A 12113-nucleotide genomic window follows, 5' to 3' on the forward strand; every position below is an offset into this window, starting at 1 on the left:
AGAAAATCAACAAGATTGATGGGCCCTTAGCAAGATTGACAAAAAGAAGAAGAGAGAGGATGCAAATAAATAAGATTAGAAATGAAAGAGGAGACATAACTACTGACCTCACAGAAATAAAGGAGGTAATAACAGGATACTATGAACAACTTTACGCTAATAAATACAACAATTTAGAAGAAATGGACAGGTTCCTGGAAAGACATGAACAACCAACTTTGACTCAAGAAGAAATAGACGACCTCAACAAACCAATCACAAGTAAAGAGATTGAATTAGTTATTCAAAACCTCCCTAAAAAGAAAAGTCCAGGACCAGACGGCTTCACATGTGAATTCTATCAAACATTCCAGAAAGAATTAGTACCTACTCTCCTCAAACTCTTCAACATAATCGAAGTGGAGGGAAAACTACCTAATTCATTCTATGAAGCCAACATCACCCTCATACCAAAACCAGGCAAAGATATTACAAAAAAAGAAAACTACAGACCAATCTCTCTAATGAATACAGATGCAAAAATCCTCAATAAAATTCTAGCAAATCGTATCCAGCAACACATTAAAAGAATTATACATCATGACCAAGTAGGATTCATCCCAGGTATGCAAGGATGGTTCAACATAAGAAAATCAATTAATGTAATACACCATATCAACAAATCAAAGCAGAAAAATCACATGATCATCTCAATTGATGCAGAGAAGGCATTTGACAAGATTCAACATCCTTTCCTGCTGAAAACACTTCAAAAGATAGGAATACAAGGGAACTTCCTTAAAATGATAGAGGGAATATATGAAAAACCCACAGCTAATATCATCCTCAATGGGGAAAAATTGAAAACTTTCCCCCTAAGATCAGGAACAAGACAAGGATGTCCACTATCACCACTGTTATTCAACATTGTGTTGGAAGTTCTAGCCAGAGCAATTAGGCAAGAAAAAGAAATACAAGGCATCAAAATTGGAAAGGAAGAAGTAAAACTATCACTGTTTGCAGACGATATGATACTATATGTAGAAAACCCAGAAAAATCCACAACAAAATTACTAGAGCTAATAAATGAGTACAGCAAAGTAGCAGGCTACAAGATCAACATTCAAAAATCTGTAGCTTTTCTATACACTAGTAATGAACAAGCTGAGGTAGAAATCAAGAAACGAATCCCATTTACAATCGCAACTAAAAGAATAAAATACCTAGGAATAAATTTAACCAAAGAGACAAAAAACCTATATAAAGAAAACTACAAAAAACTGTTAAAAGAAATCACAGAAGACCTAAATAGATGGAAGGGCGTACCGTGTTCATGGATTGGAAGACTAAATATAGTTAAGATGTCAATCCTACCTAAATTGATTTACAGATTCAATGCAATACCAATCAAAATCCCAACAACATATTTTTCAGAAATAGAAAAACCAATAAGCAAATTTATCTGGAAGGGCAGGGTACCCCGAATTGCTAAAAACATCTTGAGGAAAAAAAACGAAGCTGGAGGTCTCTCGCTGCCTGACTTTAAGGCATATTATGAAGCCACAGTGGTCAAAACAGCATGGTATTGGCATAAAGATAGATATATCGACCAATGGAATCGAATAGAGTGCTCAGATATAGACCCTCTCATCTATGGACATTTGATCTTTGATAAGGCAGTCAAGCCAACTCACCTGGGACAGAACAGTCTCTTCAATAAATGGTGCCTAGAGAACTGGATATCCATATGCAAAAGAATGAAAGAAGACCCATCTCTCACACCCTATACAAAAGTTAACTCAAAATGGATCAAAGATCTAAACATTAGGTCTAAGACCATAAAACAGTTAGAGGAAAATGTTGGGAGATATCTTATGGATCTTACAACTGGAGGTGGTTTTATGGACCTTAAACCTAAAGCAAGAACACTGAAGAAGGAAATAAATAAATGGGAGCTTCTCAAAATTAAACACTTTTGTGCATCAGAGAACTTCATCAAGAAAGTAGAAAGACAGCCTACACAATGGGAGACAATATTTGGAAATGACATATCAGATAAGGGTCTAGTATCCAGAATTTATAAAGAGATTATTCAACTCAACAACAAAAAGACAGCCAACCCAATTACAAAATGGGAAAAAGACTTAAACAGACACCTACCAGAAGAAGAAATACGGATGGCCAAGAGGCACATGAAGAAATGCTCAATGTCCCTGGCCATTAGAGAAATGCAAATCAAAACCACAATGAGATATCATCTCACACCCACCAGAATGGCATTATCAACAAAACAGAAAATGACAAGTGCTGGAGAGGATGCGGAGAAAGAGGCACACTTATTCACTGTTGGTGGGAATGTCAAAGGGTGCAACCACTGTGGAAGGCAGTTTGGCGGTTCCTCAAAAAGCTGAATATAGAATTGCCATACGACCCAGCAATACCATTGCTAGGTATCTACTCAAAGGACTTAAGGGCAAAGACACAAACGGACATTTGCACACCAATGTTTATAGCAGCGTTATTTACAATTGCAAAGAGATGGAAACAGCCAAAATCTCCATCAACAGAAGAGTGGCTAAACAAACTGTGGTATATACATACGATGGAATATTATGCAGCTTTAAGACAAGATAAACTTGTGAACCATGTAATAACATGGATGGACCTAGAGAATATTATGCTGAGTGAATCCAGCCAAAAACTAAAGGACAAATACTGTATGGTCCCACTGTTGTGAACGGACATTCGAGAATAAACTTGAAATATGTCATTGGTAACAGAGTTCAGCAGGAGTTAGAAACAGGGTAAGACAATGGGTAATTGAAGCTGAAGGAATACAGATTGTGCAACAGGACTAGATACAAAAACTCAAAAATGGACAGCACAATAATACCTAATTGTAAAGTAATCATGTTAAAATACTGAATGAAGCTGCATCTGAGCTATAGGGTTTTTTTTTGTTTTTGTTTGCTTGTTGGTTTGTTTGTTGTTGTTGTTTTTTACTATTACTACTACTTTTATTTCTTTTCTTTATATTGACATTTTATATCTTTTTCTGTTGTGTTGCTAGTTCCTCTAAACTGATGCAAATGTACTAAGAAACAATGATCATGCATCTATGTGATGATGTTAAGAATTACTGAGTGCATATGTAGAATGGTATGATTTCTAAATGTTGTGTTAATCTCTTTTTTTTCTTTCCGTTAATAAAAAAAAAAAAAAAAAAAAAAATAAGGAGATTGTGAGGCTGGGTTTCTGTTTGGTTTTACTACCAGTTGCAGATTAACAGGAGGAGAGCATTTTAGAAGATACCAAATTGCCAAAGTTTGCTGAATGAGATAAAAGTGGAGAATAGGCTATTGTGTTCAGTAACGAGGCCACTGACAACTCCTCAGAGGGTAATCTCACTAGACTAGTGGTGAAGGAAGTTCTATTGAAAGGATTCAGAAGACAGTGGGAGGAGAGAAAATGAGATGAATGTGCATTTACTGAGAAATTGGAATGAGAAAGTGGAATTAGATAGTTCATAGAGAGTCAGATGAATGATTTTCCATAGCAGGGAAGATCTCTTGTTTTGATACAGAAGAGTAGGACCAGAGGTGGAAAAAGACTGATTTATCCTTTAATGATTGTCTTAATTTGACAGAGCTTCTATGATAAATACTGCACAATAGGTTGGCTTCAGCAACAAGCATTTGTCTCTAAGCTAGAAGTCCAAAATCAACACGACAGCCAACCAGGTTTCCTCCCGCGATCAGCATGTAGTGGTGATGGCACTCCTCTGTCACGTGGTGGTCTCTCCTTCCTGGACCTACTGCTGCCTGACGGCATCCTACCTTCCCCTCTATAAGGCATCCTCCCTTCCCCTCTAGTCATATGGATCAAGACTCACCTGCTATCTCCAAAGGTCCTATTTACGAATGCCTGGCTCCCTTGATTAAGCATCATGTTTTAAAGGTTTTTACATGTTGTAGCCTTACATTTTATTGGTGAATACTATTCAATTCTGTATAGATATACCACATTTTATGAAACTGCTCATTATCTGATGGACGTTTTGTGTTTTCCTACTTTTGGCGCTTATGCATCATGCTGCTATGAACATTAGCATAAAGCTTTTGTGTGAACATGTGTTTCCAGTTCTCTTGGGCATATATGTAAGAATGTGTTTTAGTTACTTAGGCTGCTCAAAGGAATGCCATGAAATGGGCTTTGGATTAAATGATGGGAATTTATTTGCTTATGGTTAGAGTCTGGGAAACTGCCCAAATGAAGATATCACAAAGAGATGTTTTCATCCCAAAGGCCAGCTGCCACAAGTCTTGGTTCCTCTGCTACATGGCAAGGCACATGAATGTATCTGTTGGACTCTCCCTTCCTTCCAGGTTCTATCGACTTCATCTTCTTGCTCCCTCGTCTTTCTGTCTCTACCTGTATACATTCCATGTATAAAGGACCCAAGAATAAGATTAAGTTCCCATCCTGATCCAGGTAGGTCACAATTTAACTGAAATGGTCCTATCAGAAGGTCCTACTTACAATGGGTTCACATGCATTGGATTAGATTTTGAAACATGCTTTCCTGGGGTATATAAGATTCCAAGTACTACAAAGCAAAATTGCCGGACTGTATTGTCCGCAGCCGTCTCGTTCGGCTTCTGATCCCCGGCCGGCGAAGGGAACAGGAGGGGAGAAAGAGACAGACGCAGGCAAACCAACTTAAGTGACAAACACGGGTTCGAGGCACGCAACGGTTGTGAGCACAGACCTTTACTGGAGTTAAGCTTGCATTCTCTGTTACAGGTTCCACGCGGGACAAGATACCCCGCGGGGGAACAACCTCTATGCGGCCGTCAGGTACGGCTCCCTGCGGGTCGTCTCCGCTTACCCCGTCCGGGTAACGCCTTATATGCATAATCAAAATCCAATAGGCTAACACCACGTATACAGGGGTGATTGGTAGATGCGGTTGGCGGGTGTGTGCGTCATACGCGGAAGCAGGATGTGGGCACCATCTTGGCTCACTCGATGGGCGGGGGGAACTCTAGAGCAGGCTGCAGCGTGTCCACTAGGTCTGACCCGGGAGGCGGCTCTCCACATCTCCCCCTTTTTTATTTATTTTGACCCAGTGTCTCCATTGATGAGTGAGCTCCCGTGGGCTTGAGCGGCCCACTACATGTTTTGGTGCTTTGGGGAGTCTGGACTAGGCTTGCTAGGCACCAACCAGAATGCCTCCTCATATAGAGACCGGAGAGCCCGTGAACTGGAAACCACGTGACTCTCCCTGCAGTGCTTCGCCTCGCAACTGGGTTATGAGGGGGGTAGGAGAGCGGCAACCAGAGCCGAGAGCGTCATTAGGTGTCTCTGTGCAATGGCCGGAGTCTAGTCTGGCCAGGACCGTGACTCCGCCGTAGAGATCATCCTTTAGACAAAAATTATGACTTCTGGTGCCGCCTTTTACACCCGGGACACGGCCATGGGCTTTGCAGCAGATCCTGTTTTCGAGCGCCCCGCCCTGAGTGGCCGGGACGGGTCATACGGTGAGGGGAAGGACTGGGTAGCGGGACGGTCGTTGCCAGGAGCATCAGGGGCGAGTGACATAGCCAACATGGTAGTGACACGTAATTGCTGCTGTGTCTGGAACAAGCGTTCTAACAAACATTTAACAGTGACTAAGCCCACTAATAGTCCCACTGCCACGAGGATCCAAGTAGTCAAATTGGGCCAAGAGAACCATGAGGTGACTCGGTTCCACAGACTTTGTACAGTCTCGCCCAGTTTGGAAAGGTCGAAGTCAACGGGGGTCAACTTGATATCCCCAAGCACTCGAAGGTCTGAATCCACCTGTTGGGAGAGGTTAGTAAAGGTAGGGAGGTTTTAAAGCTGGTCCCCTTTCTATACGATAGAAGGGTGACTAGCGCTCCTGTTGTCATCTTGTCGTTCGTCGCCATCATCAGCAGAGTTGGAGACCGGATCTGGTGGCTCTGGTTGGAGGCTTATCAATTTTCTGGGCAACAGTTCCTTGGCGTCCTCGGGCGACGTCACGGTTCTCACCAGTCTTTCCGGAACCCACACAGGTTGACGTCCTGGTTCCTGGGGAAAAACACAAACAGAGCCTCTGGCCCAGCTGAGCACTGGGTCGGGGCCTTGCCATTGTCCCGACAGGACATCCTTCCATCGGACCAGACCTCTATGTGGAGGACCTGGAGTGGTGTGTTGTAGGGCAGGTGTCATTCCTTGTGAATTTTCATTTAAAAAATTATAGGTAAATAAGGCTGCAGATAGTCGCGCCTTTGGCGACAAGCCGTGACCTATTCCCCCTTTCTGTTTTTTGAGCAAGTCTTTGAGAGACCTGTGAGCTCTTTCAATGACTCCTTGTCCCTGAGGGTTGTAGGGGATGCCATGTTTTAATTGTACTTCCATATTTTCACAAAATTTCTGAAAGGTTTTGCTGGTGTAAGCAGGTCCGTTATCTGTCTTTAAAGTTTTTGGCTTACCCCAAGCTGCCCAAGCGGCAAGGCAGTGTGCAATGACTTGGTGGACTTTTTCTCCTGTCTCAGCAGAGGCAAATAATACCTGAGAACATGTGTCTACTGACACATGTAGGTATTTAACCTTGCCATACTCTGAATGATGAGTGACATCCATCTGCCAAATATCTCCTGGGATGAGACCCTTAGGGTTAACTCCAACCGAAGGGACTGCTCTCTGTTCTGCACAATCCCTGCAAGCTCGGACTATATCTCTAGCAGCTGCACGCGGTATACTAAACCGCTTAGCTAGGGTACCTGCATTGATGTGAAATCTGTCATGGAATTCTCGGGCTTGCTGATATGGTGTCAGCGCAGGGAAGATGTGTGGCTGTCGAGTGGCTACATCTACTATGTGATTTCCTTGTGTCATGGGGCCAGGTAGGCCTGTGTGGGCCCTAATATGAGTTATGTAAAAGGGATGTTGTCTGACATGTATTGTTTCTTGAAGTTTGAGGAAGAATGTACTTACCGTGGAGGAACATTTTATAATGCCCACAGTTTCTAAAATTTGTACAGCATTTACAACATAAATGGAATCAGAGACAATATTCAGGGGGCCAGGGAATTCTTTCAGGACTGTAATAATGACTTGCAATTCGACCCACTGAGGTTTCTGTGGTTGAAAGAATACTGTTTTGGGAGTGTCCCCTTCCACATAATACGCCCCTGAACCGGAGCTGGAGCCATCCGTGTATACAGTGAGGGCGCTCACTAGTGGCTTAGGTGAAGTCACTTTAGGAAAAATCACTGGATGTCGGGTAACAAATTGTAAGAGGGGATCTTTAGGGTATTGATTGTCAATACATCCCGAAAAGGTGCACCGGAGAATGGCCCATTGATCTATACATCCAGTAAGAACCTCAAGTTGCTGGGAAGAGTAAGGCACCCTGAGGTTTTTAGGTTGTTGGCCAAAATGTTGTATGGCCCTTCTGATGGATTCTAAAGCCAGGTCTGCAACAGCTGTAGGATAATGCTCTAAGACCTTTTTTGGAGAAACTCCAGGGTGGACCCAGAGTAATGGTCCCTGCTGCCACAGTACTGCCGTGGGCTGTAACTCTGTTGGCAGCAAACAGGCTTCAAAAGACTCGCCGGGGTTTATTCTCTTTAAAGCGGCGCTGCTGAGTGCCTGTTCTACTCGGTATAGTGCTTGCCTCGCCTCGGGGGTGAGGTGCCGGGGCGAAGTTATGTTCGAGTCTCCTTTTAGTAAGTCAAATAAGGGCACTAATTCGGCATTGGGTAATTTTAGATACGGGCGAATCCAATTTATATCCCCCATGAGTTTTTGCAAGTCATTGAGGGTGTGTATGTTATCTAGCCTAAGAGACACCTTTTGAGGGGAGACATGAGTAGGCGTAAGTTTTGTTCCCAGGAAAGTGGCGATCTCTGTCATCTGGATCTTTTCAGGGGCTACTTCTAGGTGAGCTTGTCTAAGTGTAAGGACTAAATGTGTCAGAACTGTCTCAAGGAGATCTGTATCTTTATGAGTCAGCAGAATGTCATCCATATAATGAAGGATTTTTACCTGGGGGAACTGTTGTCGAGTGTCGGCCAGCTTTGTAGCAACATACAGCTGGCACATGGTAGGGCTATTAGTCATGCCCTGGGGCAGGACTGTCCACTCGAAACGGTGACTGGGCTCCTCTTGATTAAGAGAGGGCACAGTAAAAGCAAACTTTGGGGTATCCTCAGGGTGAAGTGGAATGGAAAAGAAGCAGTCTTTAAGGTCTAAGATGAAAATAGGCCAATGTTCTGGCAGAGCTGAAAGAAGGGGCAACCCCATCTGAACAGGTCCTAAGGACTCCATGCAATTATTAATGGCTCTTAAATCATGTAACAATCTCCATTTGCCTGATTTTTTCTTTATGACAAATATAGGGGTGTTCCAAGGTGATGTGGAGGGAATGAGGTGGCCCTTTTTTAGTTGTGCTGACACTAGAGTGTGTAATGCTGAGAGTTTTTTCTGTGACAAGGGCCACTGAGGCACCCAGACCGGGGTCTTGGCTTTCCATCTTAGTTTTATAGGTGTGGGTGGGAATCTCCCCTCAGTGGCCCCTGGGAAAAACCCAGGCCTCGTCTGTCAGAATTGGAGACCGCCTGTATAGGCATTGCGCGCCCCTGCAATGAGGCTCCTAAGCCTTTGCCAGGGATATACCCCATTCCTTTCAACAGGCGCTTAGAAGTTGAAGAGCAGCCACTGGTCAAGGTAATGTCCATTTGGGTTAGGACATCTCTTCCCCATAAGGACACGGGCAGGGCTAACACATAAGGCTGAAAGCTACCTTGATGTCCTTCTTCATCTGCCCAATGAAGGGCAGTTGCACTCAGCATGGGTGCTGAGATCTGGCCTATTCCTCTAATGGTGTCCTCCGCCTTGCACGTCGGCCAGGCGGAGGGCCATTCCTGTTGTCTTATGATCGACCGATCGGCCCCGGTATCTAGCAGGCCCATGAAGGGTCTGCCTTGTACCTTAATAGTCAGCATGGGTCGAGACTCCAGGGACATATGGAGGCCTTCAAAAACTTCTCCAGTAGACCCAAATCCCTTATCTCCTCTCTGTCTGGGTCTGCTCGGAAAGGATGTATGTAAGCTGGGCAAGAGCAGGAGCTGTGCCAGCTTATCACCCTCTGCAATGACCAGAGTACCTTGCTGAGATTGTACCATAATCTGGACATAACCTGTGAAATCTGAGTCTACAATACCTGGTATAACTGTTAGTCCTTTCAGGGCTGTGGATGCTCTCCCTAATATGAGCCCCACAGTACCTGTTGGTAAGGGCCCTTTAAAGGAGGTCCCCACCAATTGGACTCCCATGGAGGGGGTCAGTACAAGCCTGGAGGTGGCACAGAGGTCCAGTCCTGCTGATCCAGGGGATGCGCGAATTTGGACGGGTGTTGTGTCGTCGAATGGCAAGCAGGGGGGTCCACCGAGAGGGCGGACCCCCTCTGCCCGTTTTTTGGAACCTGTTCAGGACGGCCAGAAAGGCGCACACCCTGCGCATTGAAGGCTGACCTACAGTCTTCTGCGCGATGGGGTCCCTTGTGGCAACGGCCACATAGCCTGGTTACCGCACACGGTCTATCAAATTGTTGGGTAGCAGGCGGTTGGCCTTTATTGGGACAGTTTCTTTTAATGTGTCCCGACTGGCCACAATGATAGCATCCCTTTGGTCTTGTTCCTAAGTCTTTGGGTTTCTTTGTAGCTACTTGTAAGGAGCTGGCTAGCATGGCAGCTAGACCTGCATTGGTTAACGGGCTACCAGCATCTCTACAGAGCCGAACCCAATCCGTCAGGCTTTTTCCCCTGTTTTGTACTAGGATGACTTTACATTCCTTGTTGCACTGCTCAAATATCATTTGTTTAACTACGGTCTCTGCCACTCCTGGATCTGAGAAAATTCTCTCAGCTGCAGTTTGCATCTTGGCTACAAAATTCACGAATGGTTCAGTGGGGCCCTGCTGTATGCTGCTGAGTGAAGCTTGAGCCTCTCCCTCGCCTGCCAGTTTTTTCCAGGCCCCTACGAAACAGCGGAAAATCTGGGCATAGACTTCTTGAGGGAACCCTGTTTGATTTTGGGCATGGGCACCTTTCCCCAATAGCATATCTGCATTCCATCCGCCATGTCTCCCCGCTGCGTTTCTCGCAGCTTGTTCCTCAACCAGCTCCTCAAACCATGCTTTCCAATCTATGTATCGGCCCTGTGGCAAACAAGCACGGGCCAGCTGAAATATATCTGCAGGTGTATGATTCAGGGCGGAAAGGTTTTCAACCATATTCAAGGTAAAAGGAGCATTGGGGCCATACTGATGGACGGCCTGCCTCAACTCCTTTAAAATTTTGTAATCATATGGTTCATACTGATTGTTACCTTGGGGATTGACAATAACCGGGTACATCTCTGAGACTGGTTCCAGCCCAAGTGGCTTGTAACCACCCAGCATACCAAAAGGTCTAAAAGTTGAAAAGGGGTTCCATCTCCAGAAATGTCTCCCTCTACCGCTTGATGACGTAAGGTCTTGAGGGCTTGCGTACGCAGGCGGGGGGCACAGGTGTAACTGCCCCTCCCCCGACCAGCCTGCTGGGGGTTCCGGGTCTCGCAAAGGAGGACCAGTGTAATTACCCGATGCGGCCACTAGAGGGAGCCCTCGGTGAGGGCCTTTGGTGGAACCACTAAAACCATTCACCGGAAGCCGCCGCGCCCCTGCAGCAGGCGCTGGCGGGGCGGAAGGCTGCGTGGGTGAGACAGGGGGCCTCCCCCAATCGATCAGCGGAGGCGCGTCTGCACCCTCGGTCTCATCACCATCTGACTCTGAGTCAGAGTCGTCTGAACTAACGCCTGACTCTGGCGGCTTGCGAGGTGGCGGCTCACTCTTACAGGAGCCGTCTGCAGACGAAGCCGACCGAGTTTCCTGAAGCGCGTGCCGTGCCTCTAGCAGGGCAGGGAACAGACTGAGGCCCGTAGCAGCTTCTGCCTCAAGACAAGCACGGACGGTCTCCCAGATAGGGACTAGGATCGGGTCCATGCATAGGCCCGTCCGGCGCGCCCGATCTATGTCGTTACCAAGTCTTATCCAAGAAGGCAAACTGAGGCTACCGGAATGGGCGAACCAAGGGGCAAAAGCAGCAATATCGTCAAGGAACCGCAGGAGGGAACTCTCCTTAACCGAGATACCCCGCTGCTTCAAAAGGGTCTTTAAGGGAGCTAACAAAGGTGAACTTCCTGACTGCCCCATGCTTGCAGTCGGCACTGTACTTTAATCACTCGGAGAGCTCTTCCGAGTCCCCGGGGCTACCTGAAAGCCCGCGGGCCTTAACTCTCACGTAATAAGAAGCACTCACCTCCTCGCGGTGATCAGGCGCGAGAAGTCCGCTGCGAGCTCGGGATGCACGTACGGCTCTCCTCGCAGAAGAGGTGTCAAGAGAAGGGTCCCCGTACGGGCCACCACTTGTCCTCAGCCGTCTCGTTCGGCTTCTGATCCCCGGCCGGCGAAGGGAACAGGAGGGGAGAAAGAGACAGACGCAGGCAAACCAACTTAAGTGACAAACACGGGTTCGAGGCACGCAACGGTTGTGAGCACAGACCTTTACTGGAGTTAAGCTTGCATTCTCTGTTACAGGTTCCACGCGGGACAAGATACCCCGCGGGGGAACAACCTCTATGCGGCCGTCAGGTATGGCTCCCTGCGGGTCGTCTCCGCTTACCCCGTCCGGGTAACGCCTTATATGCATAATCAAAATCCAATAGGCTAACACCACGTATACAGGGGTGATTGGTAGATGCGGTTGGCGGGTGTGTGCGTCATACGCGGAAGCAGGATGTGGGCACCATCTTGGCTCACTCGATGGGCGGGGGGAACTCTAGAGCAGGCTGCAGCGTGTCCACTAGGCCTGACCCGGGAGGCGGCTCTCCACACTGTATAACTACATGTTTAGTTTTTGAGGGACTTCTGGACTATTTTCTAAAGAGGCTCCACCATTTTATTTTATTGTGGTGAAGTATACATAACATATAATTTACCATTTTAACCATTGTAAAGTGTGCAATTCTATAGCATCAAGTAGCTTTCACAAGGTTGTGGTACCATCACCATGATCTGGTCCAGG

At 46.1% G+C, this 12113-nt stretch overlaps 1 protein-coding gene and 1 pseudogene across 2 annotated transcripts in view; both read left to right on the forward strand.

The window, feature by feature from the left end:
- LOC143678279 (UDP-glucuronosyltransferase 1A3-like) overlaps positions 1-12113 on the forward strand; it is an 87290-nt pseudogene that overhangs the window by 45499 nt on the left and 29678 nt on the right. The window lies entirely within an intron of this gene.
- The window catches only part of LOC143678276 (UDP-glucuronosyltransferase 1A1-like), a 161595-nt gene that overhangs the window by 35182 nt on the left and 114300 nt on the right, over positions 1-12113 (forward strand). The gene's annotated exons all lie outside the window — the stretch shown is intronic.

This window comes from Tamandua tetradactyla, chromosome 3, assembly GCF_023851605.1.
Source record: "Tamandua tetradactyla isolate mTamTet1 chromosome 3, mTamTet1.pri, whole genome shotgun sequence".
Taxonomy (NCBI): domain Eukaryota; kingdom Metazoa; phylum Chordata; class Mammalia; order Pilosa; family Myrmecophagidae; genus Tamandua; species Tamandua tetradactyla.